The sequence below is a fragment of the Lygodium microphyllum genome, chromosome 6 (assembly GCF_053477565.2).
Source record: "Lygodium microphyllum isolate KBCC chromosome 6, Lygodium_microphyllum_v1.1.10, whole genome shotgun sequence".
Classification (NCBI taxonomy): Eukaryota; Viridiplantae; Streptophyta; class Polypodiopsida; order Schizaeales; family Lygodiaceae; genus Lygodium; species Lygodium microphyllum.
Genome location: NC_141140.1, coordinates 44,032,239 through 44,052,704, shown reverse-complemented (window position 1 = coordinate 44,052,704; position 20,466 = coordinate 44,032,239).

Below are 20,466 nucleotides of genomic sequence, written 5' to 3'. Positions count from 1 at the left end.
GGGGACAATTCGTGTGCACAAGGCTTAAGGCCTTGCCTTTAGAAGGTTCTAAAGAGCTTCTGTCTCCCAGAAAATGTGGAGGGCCAATGAGTGGTGGGAAGTCGAGGACAAAAGGGGGGAATTGCTGGCGATATGGCGACGGTGGTATGGCAGCGGCGCGACAGACTAGGCATGGCAGGGTGGCGATTTTCAAAGGCAAGCGGCGGCAGCAATGTCCTCTTCCTTCCCTTCGATCGTCAGCGCATTAGCCTCCTCTCTCTGTTCGTCTGATCCTCCCCATCACAGCAGCTCCTCACTTCACCCCCCCCTTTGTCCACAAGGGGGGTTCATATAGCCTAAGGGGGGGAGATGGTGGCCACCATGTGGCTGGTGCATGCCTTCCCCCCCTCATACACCACACTCCACCTCTCTTTCTTCTTCTCACACTCCCTCTCCTCTAGCCATGCATCAGTTGGGGGAAGGGATAATTAAAAAAATTTGCCTAATTTTTAACCACTATCCATTTTGCCCCTTCAAAAAGGGTGTTTCCCCGCGGCTTTGCGGTCTTAAACCCTGGCCTTAATTGCACAATGTGGATGGCATCATTGTTGCACATGCGGGGTAAGGATTTAGCTGCCAATACTTAGTCGACGTGGGAGATGACTTTGCACGAGCGTGCGGTGACCCAAGCTGTTTAATATTCCGAGCGGAAATATTACAAACATCTATCAAAGCTCGTACCTCCACTAGTCGCCCGAGGCATACTTGAGCTACCATTATCTATGGTAAACCTAGAGTGTTGACTCTATGTCCTAGAGATTGACTTATCCAATCTACTTGAGGAAAAATATAAGAATGTCGACCGTGACAATGATGCATCTACTTTGCCTCTAAAGAACACGCATTCATCTCAAGATATATACTTGAAAATCCCCTCGAACTCATCACATGTGAACTCTCAGTTCATATTAGGCTATAATCCAAGTGTGGTGACCGCCACAGTTAAAAGGAGAAATTTTGGATTATAATTACATTTTCATACTTTACTAATACCAATAGCTAGCAAGACCCTACTCACATCTCTATCTCTCTTCTTCTCTCTCTTACTCTCTCTTTCTTCTTCTTTCTCTGACTCTCTCTCTCCCCCTCAATCTCTCTATCTCTTTTACTTTCATCTCTCATTCTTAATCTCCCCTCCTCTCTCTCTCTTCCTCCTTGTCTCTTAATCTCCCTTCCTCTCTTACTCTATTCTAATCTCCCCCTCTTTCTTACCCTCTCTCTTAACTAAGTCTCTCTCTTACTTATCCCTCTTAATTTCCCTTTCTTTTAATCTCCCTCTATCTCTCTACCTCCCACTTAATCTCCCTCCCTTACACTCTCTATTTTACACACTCTCTCCCTTCCTCTTAATCTTACTCTCTTCCTCTTTTACCGTCTCTCTTGGCCTCCCTCCCTCTTAATATCTTTCTCTTTTTATCTCTCATATTACTCTCTCTCTATTTTACGCTCTCTCTCCCTCCCTCTTAATATCCCTCTCATGTATCTCTCATCTTACTCTCTTTCTCTTTTACCCTCTCTCTCCCTCTTTTACTCTCTCTCATCTGATCCTCTCTCTCTTAAACTCCCTTTTTCCCTCCCTCCCTCTTAACCTTAGTCTCCCTCTTACCCTCTTTATTGATTTCCCTCTCTTAATTTCCATCTGTTTCTTACAATCTCTCTCTCTCTCTCTCTCTCTCTCTCTCTCTCTCTCTCTCTCTCTCAACCTCCATCTTAATCTCCGTGTCTTACTTTTTCCCTCTTCGTCCCCCTTTGTTTCCTTCCCTCTTAATCTCTCTCTTACTCTCTTTCTCTTGTACCCCCTGTCTCCCTCTCTTTTACCCTCTTTCTCCCTCTATTACTCTCTCTCTTAGTATCCCTCTCTTTTACCCTCTTTCTCCCTCTATTACTCTCTCTCTTAGTATCCCTCTCTTTCCCTCCCTCTTAATATTCCTCTTTGTCTCTTTTACTCTCTCTCTCTCTCTCTCTCTCTCTCTCTCTCTCTCTCTCATTGTCAACCTCTCTCTTAATCTCCCAAATCCCTCTCTCTTGCCCTACCTCTCTCAAATCCCTTTTACTCTCTCCCTCCATCTCCCTCTCCTTCACTCTCTCAATCTCCCTCTCTATCTCTCTCCCTCCATTTTACATACCTCTCAATCCCTCATTCTTACTCTCTCCCTCTAAACCTTCCTCCCTTTCCATCCCTCTTAATCTCCCTTTCTCCTCCCCTCTCTCTCTCATGCTACTTTTACTTATGCAACTATATAAATAATTTTCTTTAAAAATAATCAATAAATTAAGAAATTCATTCATATTTTTCTCATGTTTGTGATTTCAATAGGTTTTGAAGATTATAAGTTTTAAATCAATTGTTGTTATTGCAATCAATCAACTATTGTAGATATTCTACTATATATGTAGATTTTCTATTTTATATTGCAAGAACCCATTAATAATTAATTATTTTGGTTGTTATTGAAGTGCTACCTTTTTGTGCCATGCAGTATTATGCAAGGTTCAGGTGAAGCATGAAACTCTCAATCAACTATTTTGGTTGTGGTGAGTGATTCCTTCATGCTCATGATATAAATCTATTGAAAATCAAGATTCAAAAATCCTTTGAGTTGTTGGTCCTACATATCCATTTGGATCTCCATGCCAATTGGCTATGATCTATGAAATCATTGTATCATATCATCTATATAACACATAATGTATTGTTATAGATTATCTCAAGTGTGAATCCAATGTGCATATTCACATTTGCATGCCATATGGTTGCCATGCTTCTAATAAGTACTCTGTAATATCCATGTTTTCATACAATGTCTTGAGTCATATCAAAATCATATTCATTATAATGTAATTTTCCTTTTGTGAAACTCCCTCAGTATTCGTGTACTACTCTTTCCATTCTATTTCTTTTATGGTATGATTAAATTGATGCATTGAAGTTGAATTTGTACTTTGTGTCAATGCACATGCCTATATGTGTTTCAATATCAATATTTGTGTGTGACTAAAAAAGTTATAATATATATTAATGCCATGTTGATTTGTACGGTATATTACTGATTACTATTAGACTTAAGATTCTAATTATTTAGGATTTAACATATACCTCTTTTCATCTATTGCCTAGGTTATAATACTTGAGAAAAAAACAAGAATTCTTTTTATAGGAGTATGTAACATGAAAGATGAAGAAGGGAGCTGGATCACTAATACATATCATTGCTCATCTTGGGTGCATATGTGTTCGAGTATGAAGGGAGATTTTAGGGTGGAAGCATTCACAATTGCAAATATAACCAAGCATTGGAAGAGTTAAATTTTAGCTCTTAAACAAAGGAAAGTTGATTCTCACCTTATTCCAGAGGTATTGGTATAACATCTATTCACGTAAAAACAAATACATATTGTATCCACTATAACCATTTAATGAAAAATTACAAATAATAAGCCTTTGTAATATGACATTGAGAATGAGAAATTTCAATGTAACTAATTATCTTATATTTACAAAAGTATACTCTTGAGATTTGTGTGAGTGATAGAATATTGAGAGTTTCACATGTTATTTTAAGTGCTACCACCTCCAAATTAGTAGATTGCTCTTTAAGGGTGTAAGCCAAGGAGCTCACAAAGAACCTTGCATTTGTCTATAGCTCAAATTATATATTACCCAAGAGGGGTCAAAAATATGGAATCCTTGAGTTTACACATGTATCAAATCTCAATAGTATAGAATGGCCATTGTGTAGTAGTGACTTAAATATATTGAGTACTATGAAGCCAAATATTGACTCCAAGAATATACACCTAAGTTGGCTCATACCAACTAACATTCTCAAGGAATATGAGGGTTTGAGACATACCAAAAGTAGATATTTCATAAAAATTACATCAAAGGATTATGTAACAAGGATTCTATGCAAAACTTGGAAAAAAAAACTCACTCATAGTCTTGATATGGTAGAGTATCAAGTCATAACAAGTGACATAGCTTTTAGGTAAAATTTTACTATCTTTGTTGACTGTTTTCTTACTTTGGGATGGACTAACTAACTTTTTTTTCTCAATTGCACATACTTTGTTGCACAATAGACTTTATGCCTACTATTCAACTATCATAGATGGAGGATGCTCAAGGGTGGAATGGTTGTGCATTGATTAAGATGCCTATGAAAGTGTAGTTGTGGATATTACTATTATTTGTGAGAGCTGCAAGCCCCAAATGTTAAAGATAGACAATGATTGACACTTTAATATAATGCACCAAGAAATCACAATATAAATGGAGAATCCACCTACTACCTTCATTTTTAAATTAGATGGTAGGAAGATTTAAAGCCAAGATAAGGGTACTATTACCAATGGAAAGTATGTGGCTCCACATATTTTAGAAATTGTAGTCTCCTTAAAATTTCCAACTCCACAAGTTTTAATATCCAAAATTGTAAATTTTTGAAATTTTTGGCAAAGAAAATAGTATCACTCTATTGTTGTGACGCTGCACATCCACCACTACAAATTTTAGGGCGAAGTTTATCACTAGGAATTTGAACTCATTAGTCAGAGTCATTAGGAATTTGTTTTCCATTGTGTGTCTTTTTGTTTGCATTTTGCATGACGCACAAGCACATGTAGATAGGCTAGTAACATTTTCTTCAGTGCATTCATAATTTTTGGGTGGATAATCATTTGATTGGTTGCATAGCTTGTAATCGATTTTGCATGTCCTCTTCAAATCATGAATGATTGACCACAATGTATATCTCAAAAATAATATTTCTCGCTAGGACATGCAACAAAGCACATATGTTCGAAGAGAGTAAAAAAATACTTTCGAAGACTCAAGGATCAAAGGAAAGGTCATAAGTATTGTATCGTCAATGAGTACTTTTTGAAGCAGATATAAAATTTCCACAAGTTTCGTAAAGGAGAAGCCTTAGTAATACTCACATTGAAAGCGATTGAGCTTTTCGAGGATGGAGTATATTGGGATGGAAGAGAAGACATGTCAAGTGCACCTATTTGGGGGGGAACTACCACTTCTAGTGCACTAGTCCCATCAAGCATGGCATTCAACATGGGACAAGTGGTTCACGAGTCTATACCTATCTACTCTAAGGCACATGAAGGGATTTTTTGTGTATAGCTAGGCTATTTTGGTAAGACTGAAAGCTTCCTATTATAGTGTTGAAAGGAGAATTAAGTTTTGATGATAAGGATGGTGGCATTGTCTTGTGAAAGCTTTTCATTGAATCTCTATAGGCTTGGAAAGATAAGGTTTTTTGGTAATGGAGGCCAAGATTTTTTATTGACCAAGAATTGATTGGATGCGTCTCAATAAATCAGGTTCTATCGAGTAGCTACGACATCCCGGGGAGCCCACCTTATAGAACATGTAAGATACCATGTGAGTTCAAAAGAAAGGGTATATTTATTATGTTGACTTACAATTTTCTAAAAACAGAAGATGCTTATAAATGTGCTAAATGTAAATTCACATTATGGGTCATTTTATTTCAAATTTCTCAGAGGCACAATGAGGGGAGGTATGCTTGGGATGTGTCTATTTGAGAGCCCCAAATAAAAGTTTCATCTCCTTTATCACCACTCTCTCTCTTGGTATACAAAGTGTTGGTTTAATTTCAAATCACTAGCTTGTTTGTTTGGGATCTCCCTACTTCATAAGGAGCCTATGCCTCTTTCAACATCTATTGCTAGCTATTAGTTTGTACCTTTCTCATTCAAACCAAAAACATATTGTCTATAAGAAAAAAGCTAATGCTTTCTCTTTGTAAAATCCTCAATATCAACCCTCAAATAGTAGGAAAATAGTATTGTACCTTCGTTCCACAAAAAGAAAAAATAAAAAGCTATGCCTACAAAATCCTATCATACAATTTTGTTGACATAGGCCTCACTTTTACCAATGACTAGGTGCTTTCTCTTCTAATCACCTTATCATCCTCTATATATGCCAAGACCACTTGCTTCAACCTATAAGGATACACCCTCCTTCGTGATCTCTCTACAAGGATCAAATTGAAGATTAAGACCCAATATCCTCCTCATAGCTAGACTTCGGAGGGGTACAATTGCATCTCAAGTCTTTGGGTCCTTGATTATCTTTTGATATTATCCATATGTGGAAGATCAAAAGTATGCTTGAGATATGAACTTCATGCTGCTCAACCATAATTTTTAGAAGAATACAATATTTGAAAAAAAGGCATTCATCAGACACTCTTATGTTAGACCACCAAATATGGATGCCATGAAAAAATTTAGCTAGCTTGGTCACGCGCGTCATGAGTGTCATGAATGGTACACAATATGTAGGGTTCATTGAATTTTATCTTAAAGCACTCTGCTCACCCCTTTAATTGTTTTGCAAAGGGAAAAGAAGGAGAGTGTGTGCATGTGTACTTTTGTGGAAATGTAATATTTTGTGAAAGCCGAGTTAGAGAGAGGGAGAGAGAGAGAGAGAGAGAGTATGAATATATGGTGAGCATGGCATAGAGAAAGGGTCAGCATAGTCTTAGTAGGTCTATCTTCCCTCGAACTAGTGTGGGAAAAAGGATCTGAGGTATCATCATCATCATCATCCACATGAGATCCTCATTCTTACTAGGAACATTTCTACAATTCTTGGTATGTAGAGAGCTGATCTTGCAATCTGTAGCTCCCCTTTGCATTCAATCAAATCTCAAGAAGGCAAAGGCAGAGTCATTATGGATGTAGTAGTTCAAAGATCCCCGCACTGGTGGGAGTTGAGACAATTGCAAAAGCAAAGTAATTTTCCTCGATATATCTAATTACAATGTATTCAACCTTTGCATATGATTAAGATGTATTCAACCTTTGCAAAACATGAAATCTTGTGAGCGCTTATAGAAAAACGGCTTTTTCAACCTTTGCATCTGATTATGACGTATTTGACCTCTACAAAACATGAAATCTTGTGAGGTCTCATAGAAACATGGCTTTTTATTTTGCCCCACTGCAATCCCAGGCCAATGCAAGGTCTCTAGATTTCAAGCACAAAGTGACCGTAAATGCCTTATGGTTGGATTGTTGTGGTACAACCCAACTTGGGGTTTTGAAGAGCTCAGAAAAACTGCATCAATGCTAGCACTTGAACGGAGCATAGTGACGCCTCAAGAGGAGAAAGGAGCTACTTTTACAGAGGAGATTGCTCATGTTGTGGGACTTTTGAAGGCATATGCAAAGAACAATGATCTATTCAAGGGCACAAGTCTACATGAGGGCATTTGCAAATGAGGGTTTCTTGAAAGAAGCCCCTATGTTGCAATCACTTTGATAACTATGTATGCTAAATGTAGGGCTCTTGCAAAAGCATGACAAGTGCTTGACAAAGGTACTAGTCATGATAGATTTTCTTGGACTACATTGATTGCAAGATATACACAAAATGGCCACAGTTATGAAGCTCTAAAATACTTCGATAAGATGCGTCACAAAGGCCAGTTTCATGATTTAGTCACCCTTTACACATGCATTGAAAGCATATACTAGCATATGAGCACTCAATAAGGGAAACATTTTTCATGATGAGATTGCTAGATTAATATTGTTGGAGAAATATATTGTACTTGGCAATGCCTTGGTGAAAATGTGTGCCAAGTGTGATATTTTGGGAAAAGCACGAGTGTTAGATGAGCTTCCTATCCAAGTTGTAGTCACTTGGAATGCACTACTTTTAGGGTATGCACCAGCAAAGCAAAGAAGCAATGCAATGTTTTGATAAGATGTGACATGAGGGATACTCCCCCATTGTAGCCACCTTTATTTGTGCCTTGGAGCACTTGACAAGGGCGAACAAATCTACCATCAGATTGTTAGACTGATGTGATCGGAAATGTTGTGCTTGGTAATGCTTTGGTGGCCCTAACTCTCTCTCTCCACAATAAATCACCCTCTCTCCCTCTCTCTCTCTCTAAAGTTATTAAATGGAGATAAATAATAATGTAATCTCCCTCTTTACCTCCCCCATGTGTGCTATGTATCTCTCTCTCTCTCTCCCCTCCCCCCTCCCCTTCCCTTCGTTGCATGCCCATTCTCTGGTAGTAGTAGTTCATTGTGCTGATGGCATGGTAGCAGTAGTTCGTTGCGAAAATGGCATGGTAGCAATAGTTCATTGCGTTGATGACATAGTAGTAGTAGTTTTTTGTACTAATGGCATGGCAACAACAGTTCATTGTGTTAATGGCACGAGGGTTGTAGGGTTGTGGATTGGCTCTCCACCATGGATTTGTAGTGGGTGTTGTTGGTGCTTGTGAATCCTTGGTTCAAGGAGCCATCAAGTTGGAGGGCATGCCTCCCTTCAGTGCGGATGGTCTACCACGGTGCCTTCATCCAGCCTGCTAGTGGACGACGCCTCCACGGTGTCTCTTGACGGTGCCCCCACAGTGCCTCTCATCCTGCGCCTACTTGTGGACCCTTGGTTCATTCAAGGAGCCATCTAATTGCAATCTATATCTTTTCTCTACAAACTGTGCCCCCATGATGCCTCTCATCCAACCTAGCTACCTGTTTGTGAACTATTGGCACAGGGAGCCATCGACTTGTAGCCTACATTGTGTCTCAATGCAGACGGCACCTCTCATCTTACTCGGCTCCATCAACAACCTACTCATCATCAGGTAAAATGTTTCTTTTTTTTCTTGAATCAAATCATAGAAGTATAATGTCACCACTCTGCTTTTCAACATGTCCATCTGGATCTACAAACTTCATGGTAGCGTACCCTAGTAGCTTCTCCTCACCTCTAACATTCAAAGTGAGTTGGCAAGACTGCATAACCGTTCTTACTAGCTTACCATAGTAGCTCCTCCTCACTTTGAGTATGATTCCTTCCCTTGGGCTAACCTAGGAATGGTCTACTACCCCTTGTGAGAGCGGCACATAGACGGATTTATCTTATAATTATACTTTTCTGACTATTCAATATCTTTGTCAGGGTTGCAAATCCTTAGATGGGGAACATACATGATTATGTACACACTTAGGAAGGGCTCATGTGTTTGTAGCAGGCTATGTGTTTGTAATAGCATTAAGTGGGCTATGCGTTCACTCCAAAGCAATGTATTATAAATTTCTTGACACATTATCTAGACACATCACTCCAAGGTGCTTAAGAAGGAGACACATCATTCAGACAATGTATTAGAAGAGGAGCAACTGGATGTAGAGCTTGAATCAGTTCATAGCGAGCTACACAAAGTATGTTAATGTTTTGTGTTCAAGGCTAGACATGCACCTTGCAATTTTCACTATACACATATGACTACACATCATTTCATTGTGATTTGCTCAAACACTCTGGTTAGTATATGTGTGATAGGTTGGGAAAGAGTCAGCAAGAATACAAAGGGAGCTGCACAACTTGGAAAGGTTTTTAGGTGTAAAGAAAAAACATGAAGACCGTCATGACATGCTAGAAGGTACACATTTTTGACATTTCATTGTAAGACATAGTTAAGTACATAAGGGTTGCAGACACATGGGTTTTGTGAGGCCTTTGTCTTGGATTACATAGAGCTTTGGATGCTAAGAATGAAGTTGATGGTTTGTATAGCAAGCTTGGATCTATAAAAGTGCTATAGCTAGTGGAAAACTCATTACGTGCTTATGTGTTTTCCCGCATCATGAATGCCCGCACCCAAAAGAAGCCCATGCAAAAGTTTGAGATTGCAAATGCTTGCATTCTTAGGACAACTCCAAATCAACAAAAGTAGCTAAAGCTTGAAACTGAATTAAGTAATACCCACAACCAAAACAAGCCCATGGTAAAAGATAATTGTTGGTGATATTCAACCTTGCTAACAGCATTTCAGTCTTCAATCCATATTTGTAAGCTATCTCAAAGATGTGGTTATGGATTCTTTTGTCCTTCTTACATGCCTATCCCATGGCCTTTGGTTGCTCTTTTTTGGTAGGTTATGATGCCTTTAATATCCTTGCTATTGTCTCCTAGTTGGTTCATAGGCTTGGCTCACCCATTATTGATTGGGCATCCCTTAGATAATCCGTTTGAGGCATGTGTACTCCCCTTAGTCTATGGTGACCTCTCTTTCGATCAAATTTTCATCTAGAGAGGGCATCCTACTCCTCGGTTGGCATTCTTCATTGGTGGACTTCATTACTAGTGGCACTCTTCTTGCCACTCTTATATCAATTCTACTATGTTCTTGGATATCTGGATAGGTGCTAGTAGAATTGGTCATAGTAGCCATGTGAATGCACTGAGGGCACTTTGGGGTTATGGCAACTATGTCTTATTTATAGGACTCAAGGCCCTATTGTGCACATCCATTGTGTGATCATCCTCTTGGACTCTTCGGCTCTTGGCCCATTTGCCAATGCATTTGTACACTAGCATGGCATTATCAGAGGGGTTTTTGTCGAAACGTCGAATCCACCAAGGATCAGAAGTAGAAGGAAGTAGAGATAGGAGATGGAAGAGAAGATAGAGAATACCCAAGTGCTAAACACAACAAAAACAAATCACAATGAATTGAATCAATATGTATTGAAAAAACCTGGAAAATTTGTACTACTCACAAGGAATCTCCAAACATTAGTTCTCCTAGAGCTCCTTCGTAGACCAAAAACGTGGATCTGAAAAATTGGCTCTTTCTCTGCTATCCGGAACCCAAATTTGATGGCTCCGTTGGCTCTGAAAGGGGAGTAAAACACCAAGACACCTGGTCATGGATCTCCCAGATCACTCCTTCTTCTTCTTTCAGTTCAATCTGCAGTTTTCAGCCTGTTTACAGTGATCGTGATCCATGCGATTTCATCAATCTGTCTTTTTTATGAAAAATCTCCTAATTGGCTGAAAAAGCAACTAGCTTTTCGCATGCCATCCTAATCTAGAAGCTTTTTAAAAAAAATTCAGATTTTTACAATAAATAATATAAAAAATAGACTAAAATTATCCAAAATTCTAGTATTTTCAAATAATCCATGCAACTCACACTACTACTCATGGCTCAGATCACATTGACTCTCTAGATCAATAAGGAAGTCGAATGATGATGCATTCCATACTTTTTCACACTGTGTCCTCATAACGTCATGACATCCACCCCCTCTGAACCTGCACATCCTTGTGTATGTGCCAAAATCCTAGTTGTCACCATATTCTGAGTCCTCCTCATCCTCTGCAACCATATCCTTTACTTCTTCATCTTTCATATCTTTCTGGCTAGCCCCTGTATCATGGCCACTATTTTCTTCCAATTCTGGCAACTGATAGGCACTAGATTCTCACCTTTTGAATAATTTGATTCTTTTCCCTGCTACCAGAAGTTTTATGGCTATCCCATCTAGCTCATTTAATGCATAAGTAGCATTATCAAACACCTGTCTTACCACATAAGGTCCAAACCATCTTTTGGAAACTTTACACATGGCACTATGCTGGTTATCTAAACTGCTATCATAAACCAATACCTAATCCCCATCTTGTATGGTTCTTGGTCTCAGTCTATGTCTTTTGTCAAACCGTTTCTTGTTCTGTATCCTTGTTGCCCTTAACTTTGTAGTTGTTGCCTCTATGTCTTCTGACTTTCTTTCCAACTGTCTAATGCGTAAGGCCAACAACTCCTCTCGATTCAACTCCTCCTCCCAAGTAACACACTCCATGTGACTGTCATCTCTTCTATTGGCATGATATATTTTTAACCATACATCAACTCTGTAGGCATATATCCTATAACAGCACTATGAGTTGTTCTGTCAATCCACAAAGCATAAGGGAGCAATAGTGGCCACTCTTTTACCTTCTCTCCACATGATTTTTCCAATGCCTTCACAATAGGTGGATGATCTCTTTCATCTTTTCTATTTCCTTCAGGGTTATAGGCTAAAGTTAAAGCAAGCTTTATCCCCAACCGTGCAAAGAAATCATGAGCCTCATCTACATCTAGCTCACCCTTATCTGGTGTAATTTTTCCCACATAGCCATATTGACAAAAGATCTCTTCTAAGAGAAAAGTACATACAGCATTTGTCGTCTTAGTACGTAGAGCTCTCCCTTCCACTTGATTAGTCAAGTCTTCATGAGCAAGCACAAGATACCTCATTTGCCAAAGACCTGTAGGCATTGTGACCAAATCCACCACCCACTTAAAATGAAGAGACAATGGATATGTGGGTTGCAATCCATCCCGATGTCTCACAGTTGAATACATTTGACATGTCGTACATGTTTCCACAAAGTGAGCAACATCCTTATACATACCCTGCCACTAATATCTTTCTTTGATCTTTATAAAATTACCCCAAACACCTCTATGACCAGCCCATAAGCTTTCGTGAAATTTTTGCATAATAGTTACTTGTGAAGCTCTATCACCCAAAACTCGCAATGGCATACCCTGTTTATTTTTAGCATGTTTCCATAAGTATCCATCTTTTAAGAAAAATCCATAGGCTTTCCTCTTGATCTTCTTAAACTCCTTATCTGACCATTCATCTCTCTTTGTTAATGTACTGAGATATTGACCAAATCTCAGCCACTCTCCTGCATATTTGTCTTCTAGAAACACTTCTACACAAGCTTTTGTTAATGTTGTAGCAACACCTTGCATTGCTAAATTCACTCTTGCAACATCATTTTCAGCCATAAGAAAGTCATCTTCTTCCTCCTCATCCATCATCCCATCTTCATTCTCATAGCATGCTCGAGATAACATGTCTGCCCCACTAAGTTATCTCTTTCTGCAATAAGTTGAAACTCAGGGTTCAAAGATTTGATGTATGCAATCCACTGGAGCATAGCAATGTCCGGGGTAGCACAACTAGTAATCATACCCAATACCGGCAAACAATCAGTCTCAATGACTACATGAGCACCCATAAAATACTCCTTATCACATTTAAGGACTGTCATAATTCCCCATAATTCTCTTTTTACCTGTGGATATCTTCTCTATCGTTCAGTCAATACTTTTGCACCAAAGCATATTGCATATCTTTCCCCTTCCTCATCATCTTGCCCAATTGCCCATCCAATCCCTATTGGGCTTGTATCAACAGTAATAATGATAGGCTTTCCATGTGAATAGTCAGCCTTTCTCAACGTTGGAGCAACTTTTAAGAGTTGCTTCAATTTCTTCATTGCTTTCTGATGCTTCCTTTCCCAATGAAATTTCTGACCTTTGAGCATCGGCTACATGTGCAAAGTGAGAAATCCATATCAAATAGAACACACATGCACCCAATAATCTACGCACCTCTAATACATTCATGCATACATCTTGCATTCTATCAATCCCATCTATTTTTGCTAGTGATGGCCTTCACCCTTAAAGCCCACGCATATGCCCAACAATCAAAACCTCTTCAACTCCAAAGACAGACTTTTGTCCAAAAAGAGTTAAATGCACCTGTTTTAGATGTGTCAAAATCCTCTCACAATTCACAATATGGTCAACAACAAACTATCTACGTCCATGAGCATCCATCTCTTCATTATTTTCATCTACTATACATCCTTTGATTGGAACATCATCCAAGAAGGGCATAGTCAATTGTGGTATAAAATCCCTGAGTGCCAGTATCCTATTCATAGCATTTGTCATGTGTGCTACTGAGTTTGTTGCACCATGTGGGAGAGTACACATTGGTACTAACCCCAAAGGAGTCTTCATGGTTGTGATATCCATGCTTTCAATTGCAAGCTGAAACTGATCATAACCCGAGTAAGAATAGATCGCTCTGCCTGTAAAAGCCTCTGCAAATTCATCAACCACAGGACCTGCACCCACATTTCTTATGGTCAATTTATTGACCGGTTGCATGTCTTGAATAAATCTCAAAGCCCCATTCTTTTTGGGCACAGTAAACCAACGATTTGAGTACGGGGCTGAAGAAGGATCCAAGATCTTCATGTGTATCTTTTCATTTAGCAAATCCATCAGCTTTGGCAAGTAAGCTTTAGGCACTAGAATAGGCCTCAAGTTCCATAGTACATGTAGCACAATAAATATGACTATAGGAGAGACAACATTTAGATCCACACAACCTATTTCACTTGGTTGAAATGCAAATGCCTTCCCATGTCTAGCCAACATCTACATAAAATAGATTCTCTCAGTAGGCAAAAGAAACCCTTTTGCACCACCTTTCAATTCCTGTAATGTTTTAGATGTAAATTGATGACCTATATCTTTAGAATTCCGTAAGCTTGGCTGCCTTGACACTTTTTCATACATACCCTCATTCTTTGGTGGAAGTGGCAAAGCAATTGGTTGCACCTTTTTATCAACTGTCTTATACTTTGTCTCCACAAGTGCTTCAGCCCATTGTAATCCTTCCTGTTGAGCAAACAATGCTATAACATCATACATATCCAAAGAACATACTGACAACATTCTATTTACAGTCTCATTTTCTGCATGTATAGTTGCTGAAATTTTAGCCATAGTGTCAGTAATACTCAGGCCATAAAAGATGCCTGAAATGCCATCATTTTCAGCTAACAGCCCCAATGATCTCAGTTTCTTAATAGCTCATTTCATAAATATGCGTTCAGCCCTACACATAGCTTCAATAGGCTTAAAACAACATGAACTATTTGTTGTAAACTGAGAATTACCAATAGTAAATACATGCTTCATTTCATCAAGAGGTGAGTACACCCTCTGAGCAGTACTATTGTAGCCCTGCATTATAGCTGTGCTTAATGAAAATCCAGGTCTTTGAATTCCCTTACATTTGGAACCAAAGGAGACTCTCGAAGCCTATCATGATTTCTAGGATAGCTAACACAAATAGTAAGAAATTGGACTGCTTTTCTCCCATCCTTACTTCTGACTCTTGCATAAGTAGAACCATCATCAAGCACCTTTGTTTCCATACACACACCTGTAATATAAGGCTGTCCCAAAATCACTGCATATGAGGAATTATCTTGCACAAAGAAGTGTTTCTCTTCTTGTACATCACCAATCATCACTTTTACATTAGGACACACACCGTAGAGCTCCCTTGAAGAATTATTTGCAGCCCTCATATGCCAACCATGATCAGTGTCCATAGGCCATGCACCATTTTTATACAATCCCCGCTCAATGACATTAATCTTAGACCCATGGTCAAGTAAAGCAACACAAGGAGTTTCACGCTCCCCTATTTTCACTACCGTTTCAGTGGTAGCTCTAGCCCAATGATTTATTACATTACTACACCATGCATATTTCTACAAGACAATGCATTTTCAGCCACTTTCTTCATGCTCATATTCAGCCCGAATACCCAACAAACTAGTTTCCTCTTCAAATTGCAGCAATGCAGTAGTGGTATCGCCAAGAAACTGATGCTTCCTTTTAATTATGTCAATTATCTCATCATGAAACTTTCTCTTAGCAATGCCAAGCACCTCTCCCAAGGTAAATTCCACTCGATTGTTTAAGATACATTCTTCAAGAACCTTCTTAAGATCTATGGTTGTCTCAATGTCATATTGCAACTTATATCCTGGCTGCTTGCCCTTCTTTTTGCCCTCTTGTTTGTTATCCTGTTTTTGCTCCTGATTGACCTCTTCCATAACATGCTCGAGAGGTGGCTGATTTGCAGCTTTAGGCTGATCCACACTTCTTCTTGTCATTCTTTTAGATGTCCCTGTAATATCTTCATCTCTTTTTCATTATTCTTCCACAAGTACATCCGTGTTTTGTACCTTTGCTAAATATGCATACACTGAATATGCATCTACTGGTGATCCCCAACCAGTTATGCCATGAATGTCTTGCCCTGCATGAGACATTTTACTATCAGTGACCTTTCTCTTTTCAGCTGCATGTAAATCATGTGTCCATATTTCAGCCTTTGGACCAGCCATCACTTGCCCATGCATTCTATCTAACTGTAGACCAAAAGTAGAAGCATGTACCGCCGCATAAGCATTTCGGACAGCCAAGTCTTCCAACAACTTCTGCATACCTCCCTTTCCAAAATTCAAAGCAAGAGGCAATCCCGTTTCTTGTGCATGGATCTTTCCATCTTTCCAAAAGATAAGCTGTCATGCCAAGGCCTCCTGATAGGCAGCACAATCCTTTCTCTCATGCTGCAAACTGTCACACCACATACATCTTTTTCCAGGCTTAGGGGCTGCTACCCGTCCCCTTTTCTCTTGTCCTTTTTCGTCCAATTTTGCTACCTTCAATTGAAGATCCCACATCCCTTTGACCAATTCATCCAAGACATCTTCCCTAACATAGGGAACAATAGCAGGTACAACCATAGGGTTAGCCACAGAAGTAGGTGACTTACTAGATACATCAACTGTCTTGCTCATAACAATGGGCAAGCTAGAGACATGCAATCTTTCTCTTCTTCTATGCTTCTTCACAAGTGCAATAACAGCTTCCTTGATATGTCTCCACTTTGTTTTCAAACCCGTCTCTGTAGTGTGATCCTCTAGCAAATCATCAAGCTTGTCTTGAAGCTCAGGATCAGCTACCTGTAGAAACAATTCAAATTTCTGACTTGCAAGAGCTTGTTGTTCTGCAAGATCCAACTGCTCAAATCAACTTTCAAATTCTCTTAACAATTCCGTAGCCACAAGACCCTTATTGGGTTGTATAACCCACTCCTAAAAAGTCTTGCGCGTAATCAAACTTGTGTCTTCAATGTAAAATTCTTCCTTGAGTATCTTCTTGAAGGCTACCCAGTCTGCATCCTGCAAGTATAATTCAATAATCAGTGCTTTCAGTTCATGAACAGTAACACATACAAAATATCGGCTCCATGCAAATTGAGCCACTCCAAAGAATTCCATCTTTCGAGCATAGGTATGTACATATGTAGATACATTCCTCCCATTGAATAACTTCACCTCAGGCTCAACTGCTTGCAAAGCATTCATCACAACACTTTCTGTTTGAGCTGAAGCTTGCATCACCTATTGTTGTTGTTGTACCTGCATAAGCATATTCATATTTTGCACCAACTGTTGCAAAACATCACTGGAGATTGTATTGGAAGGTTCCCCCATATTATCTTTCCTTCTTCTGTGAAGACCCTTCATGTCGGGTTCACCAATGTCAGAGGGGTTTTTGTCAAAAGGTCGAATCCACTGGGGATCAGAAGTAGAAGGAAGTAGAGATAGGAGATGGAAGACAACATAGAGAATACCCAAGTGGTAAACACAACAAAAACAAATCACAATGAATTGAATCAATATGTATTGAAAGAACCTGGAATCTTTGCACTACTTAGCAGCAATCTCCAGGCATTAGTTCTCATGGAGCTCCTTCGTAGACCAAAAACGTGGATCAGAAAAATCAGCTCTTTCTCTGCTGTGCGAAACCCAAATCTGATGACTCCATTGGCTCTGAAAGGGGGTAAAACCCTAGAACACTTGGTCACGGATCTCCCTGATCACTCCTTCTTCTTTCAGTTCAATCTGCAATTTTCAGCCTGTTTACAACGATCCCGACACGCGCGATTTCGTCAATCTGTCTTTTTTATGAAAAATCTCCTAATTGACTGAAAAAGCCACTATCTTTTTGCATGCCATCCTAATCTAGAAGCTTTTTCTAACTTTTTTGGATTTTTACAATAAATAATATCAAAAATAGGCTAAAATTATCCAAAAATCTAGTATTTTTAGATAATCCATGCAACTCACACTACTACTCATGGCTCAGATCACACTATGTAACGTGTCTACTAGAATCAACCAGGACACGTCTTAGCAGTCCATTGGAAAGGATGTCTAGAAAACTCCGCCCGGCACTCCCATGGAATGTTACGGGTTTTGCAATCTAGATCTTCCCGTGTCTGCCACGTAGCGGAAGTATCCTAGCCGTTCCCACTTAGGATCGACCGGAATTTGGGTTTTCCTGTTTGGTCATTAGCTAACAGCAACTAGCGTCAGACCCAAGCGAACTACTTTACGCAAAAACGTCAGGTCCGAAGCGGGTTCACGCTGCACCTGGTTCAAGGAGAATGGGAAACGTGAGGGATGCAAAACTCAACCTCTCTACCAAGAGGCATAGTCCCATTCCGTAAATCGGGTAAGACGTAACTCTAGGTCATCGCTCTCATTATTCGTGATGATCATCCCGCTGTTCTTCGAGATTTTTGAGAAAAGTTCCCGGCTAACCGGGACCACCCAACCGTAGGACGGACCCATGGCCCATCCTCCGCACTTTCCTCAGTTTGTTTTAGTTATGTAATTATCTAACACATTAATTTGACATATAGCAATCAGCTTCTTTAATTACTCATGTTAAGCACTGGTTCCTTCACGTAATCTTATCACATGACATAGAAAAGCAATATCAGCCAAATTCTTTATTATCATTTCATCATTTTATCTTTGAAATACAAGGAGTTCCGCCCCTAGGCTTGTCCATAATCTGCCCGAAGGCTATCCAGTAATCCGCTAGGGATCACTATTCCAAGCTTCTACCCGTAGACTAGTATGCGGGCCTCGAGATCCAATCCCGAGTCACGTTAGCCTCTTGTGCAGGACCCAGAAGGCGAGGGATTTACAGCCAGAGCCCCCCCTGGCACCCAAGCGTCCTCCTGCTCCAAGTAGAGCTCAACGGAAAGACCTCTCGCAACAGGTTCGGTCCACATTCCCGGCGCGGTCAACAACCCCCTTGGTTAGGGTCAGGTAGGCAGTCGGGGGTAACTGAAGCTGCCTCTCCCTTCAGGCCTTCAACCTGAAGCATTAGATATCATTTCATCCTTTAGTTCTTTGAGCAACAATGCAAACAGTGTTCCTAAACTGTTACAAGCACAATCAATCCAGTGGTCGTTTATTTGGCCAACTGTCAAGGAGTGAATCCTTCTTTCCGAATGCATCCAGCATTCGATCCGGGATTAATTGCGACTTGGCAAGATCCCCAAGGGTTTATTTGTTCACCCTTTTGTCCTTGGGTTAGGGCCATACCCTGTTAACCCAACTTAACCAATACCTTAGGTTTTATTAACAGTAAATCCTGGCGACCATGTCGCTTTAATTTATTGATTGATCATTTGCTTTCAAGCAAATACCTAACTTCCCTTTACTTGGCAATCTTTCCCCGAGACAGGTGATGTAACAGGATGACTACTCATTCTCTTGCAAGTTAAACTTGCGCAAGAACTTACCAACCTTATTTCAAGAAATGGCAAAACTCTCTTGTGAACAAACAACAAGTCTATGCAACGTTGCAACTTATTGCACAAGTGTCGCATCTATTCCATGGGATCATTTCACCCATTGAACGGCGTTTTCTGGTATCGGAATTATCTTCAGACGAGAAGCAGGGTTTAGGGTGTCTTTTTACCCAACCCATTCCTAATTACACTAGATCGACAACGTTTGGTCCTAGGGGTTCCAACTCAATTCGAGTTTCATCATTTCGTGAATGTGGGTATGATCTTTGGGTTTGAGGGTTTTGACTTGGCAACAAGTGCAAAACTAGGTCGAATCCTTAACGTGCTAAACCCTAGTTAGCACTTGGGATATTTATCATATCGACTGAATCATGCCGATATGAATCCCTTATGGGTTAGGTGATTTAGACAATTCAATATACTTGTCTTGCGACAAGGATGAACCTTTCCTAGAGATAATAAACTAGATCTAAAGGGAAAAATAGTTGCAACTACCACAATACATGCGATTCATTGCTTCTACGCATCACATAGTTCACAATAACCCTATCTTTCCTTGGTAAAGTAAAAATACATGATAATCTGGATACTAACTTTCCTAGGACCTACTAGGACTTACATCAAATAATCATGCCTACTACCTTGTTATCTACACTTTAGAATCTCATGCTTTGTTAAACCATGCAAGCTTTCCTAAATACGGCTCCTGATGAATGAGATTTTTGCATGACGACTATGCAACTTTCTCCTAGCTACAATGATGTTAATGAAGTTCATACAAAACTAAAGCTAGTGTTAACTTTTTCCATTTTACATGCCACTTGCAAGTCCATAAGATTAATTTCGTGCTCTTCTATTTCTTTTCGGATAACATCTTATGGGTGTTAACTTTTCCTCATGACTCATTACAAGGAAGATGTTGCCTAAAAATGCAACATACGCTTAATCTTTCCATGTCTAGTCAACGGTGCATTTTTAACAATTCCAACCTTATAATGATAGGCAACAGGTATTCTAGGCTCGTCACTTTGAAAATCACGACAAGGCAACATACTATTAAGGTCGTAAGATGGATAGACAATTTGCGTGTATAGCATTGAAAATACCAATTTTCCCAATTTCATTTAACTAGGCTAGGTGAATTTGAACATGCACGGGTGCTTCCTAATCCATGAAGTTATCATGCTTAATGCATTACTTTTGTATGGAATCACAATAGTAAAAAACTGGGTTTGTGGGCTCGGGGAGATGTCCACGTGAATGCTAGGAGAAGAACCTCCCGTAGGCGCGCCTTGC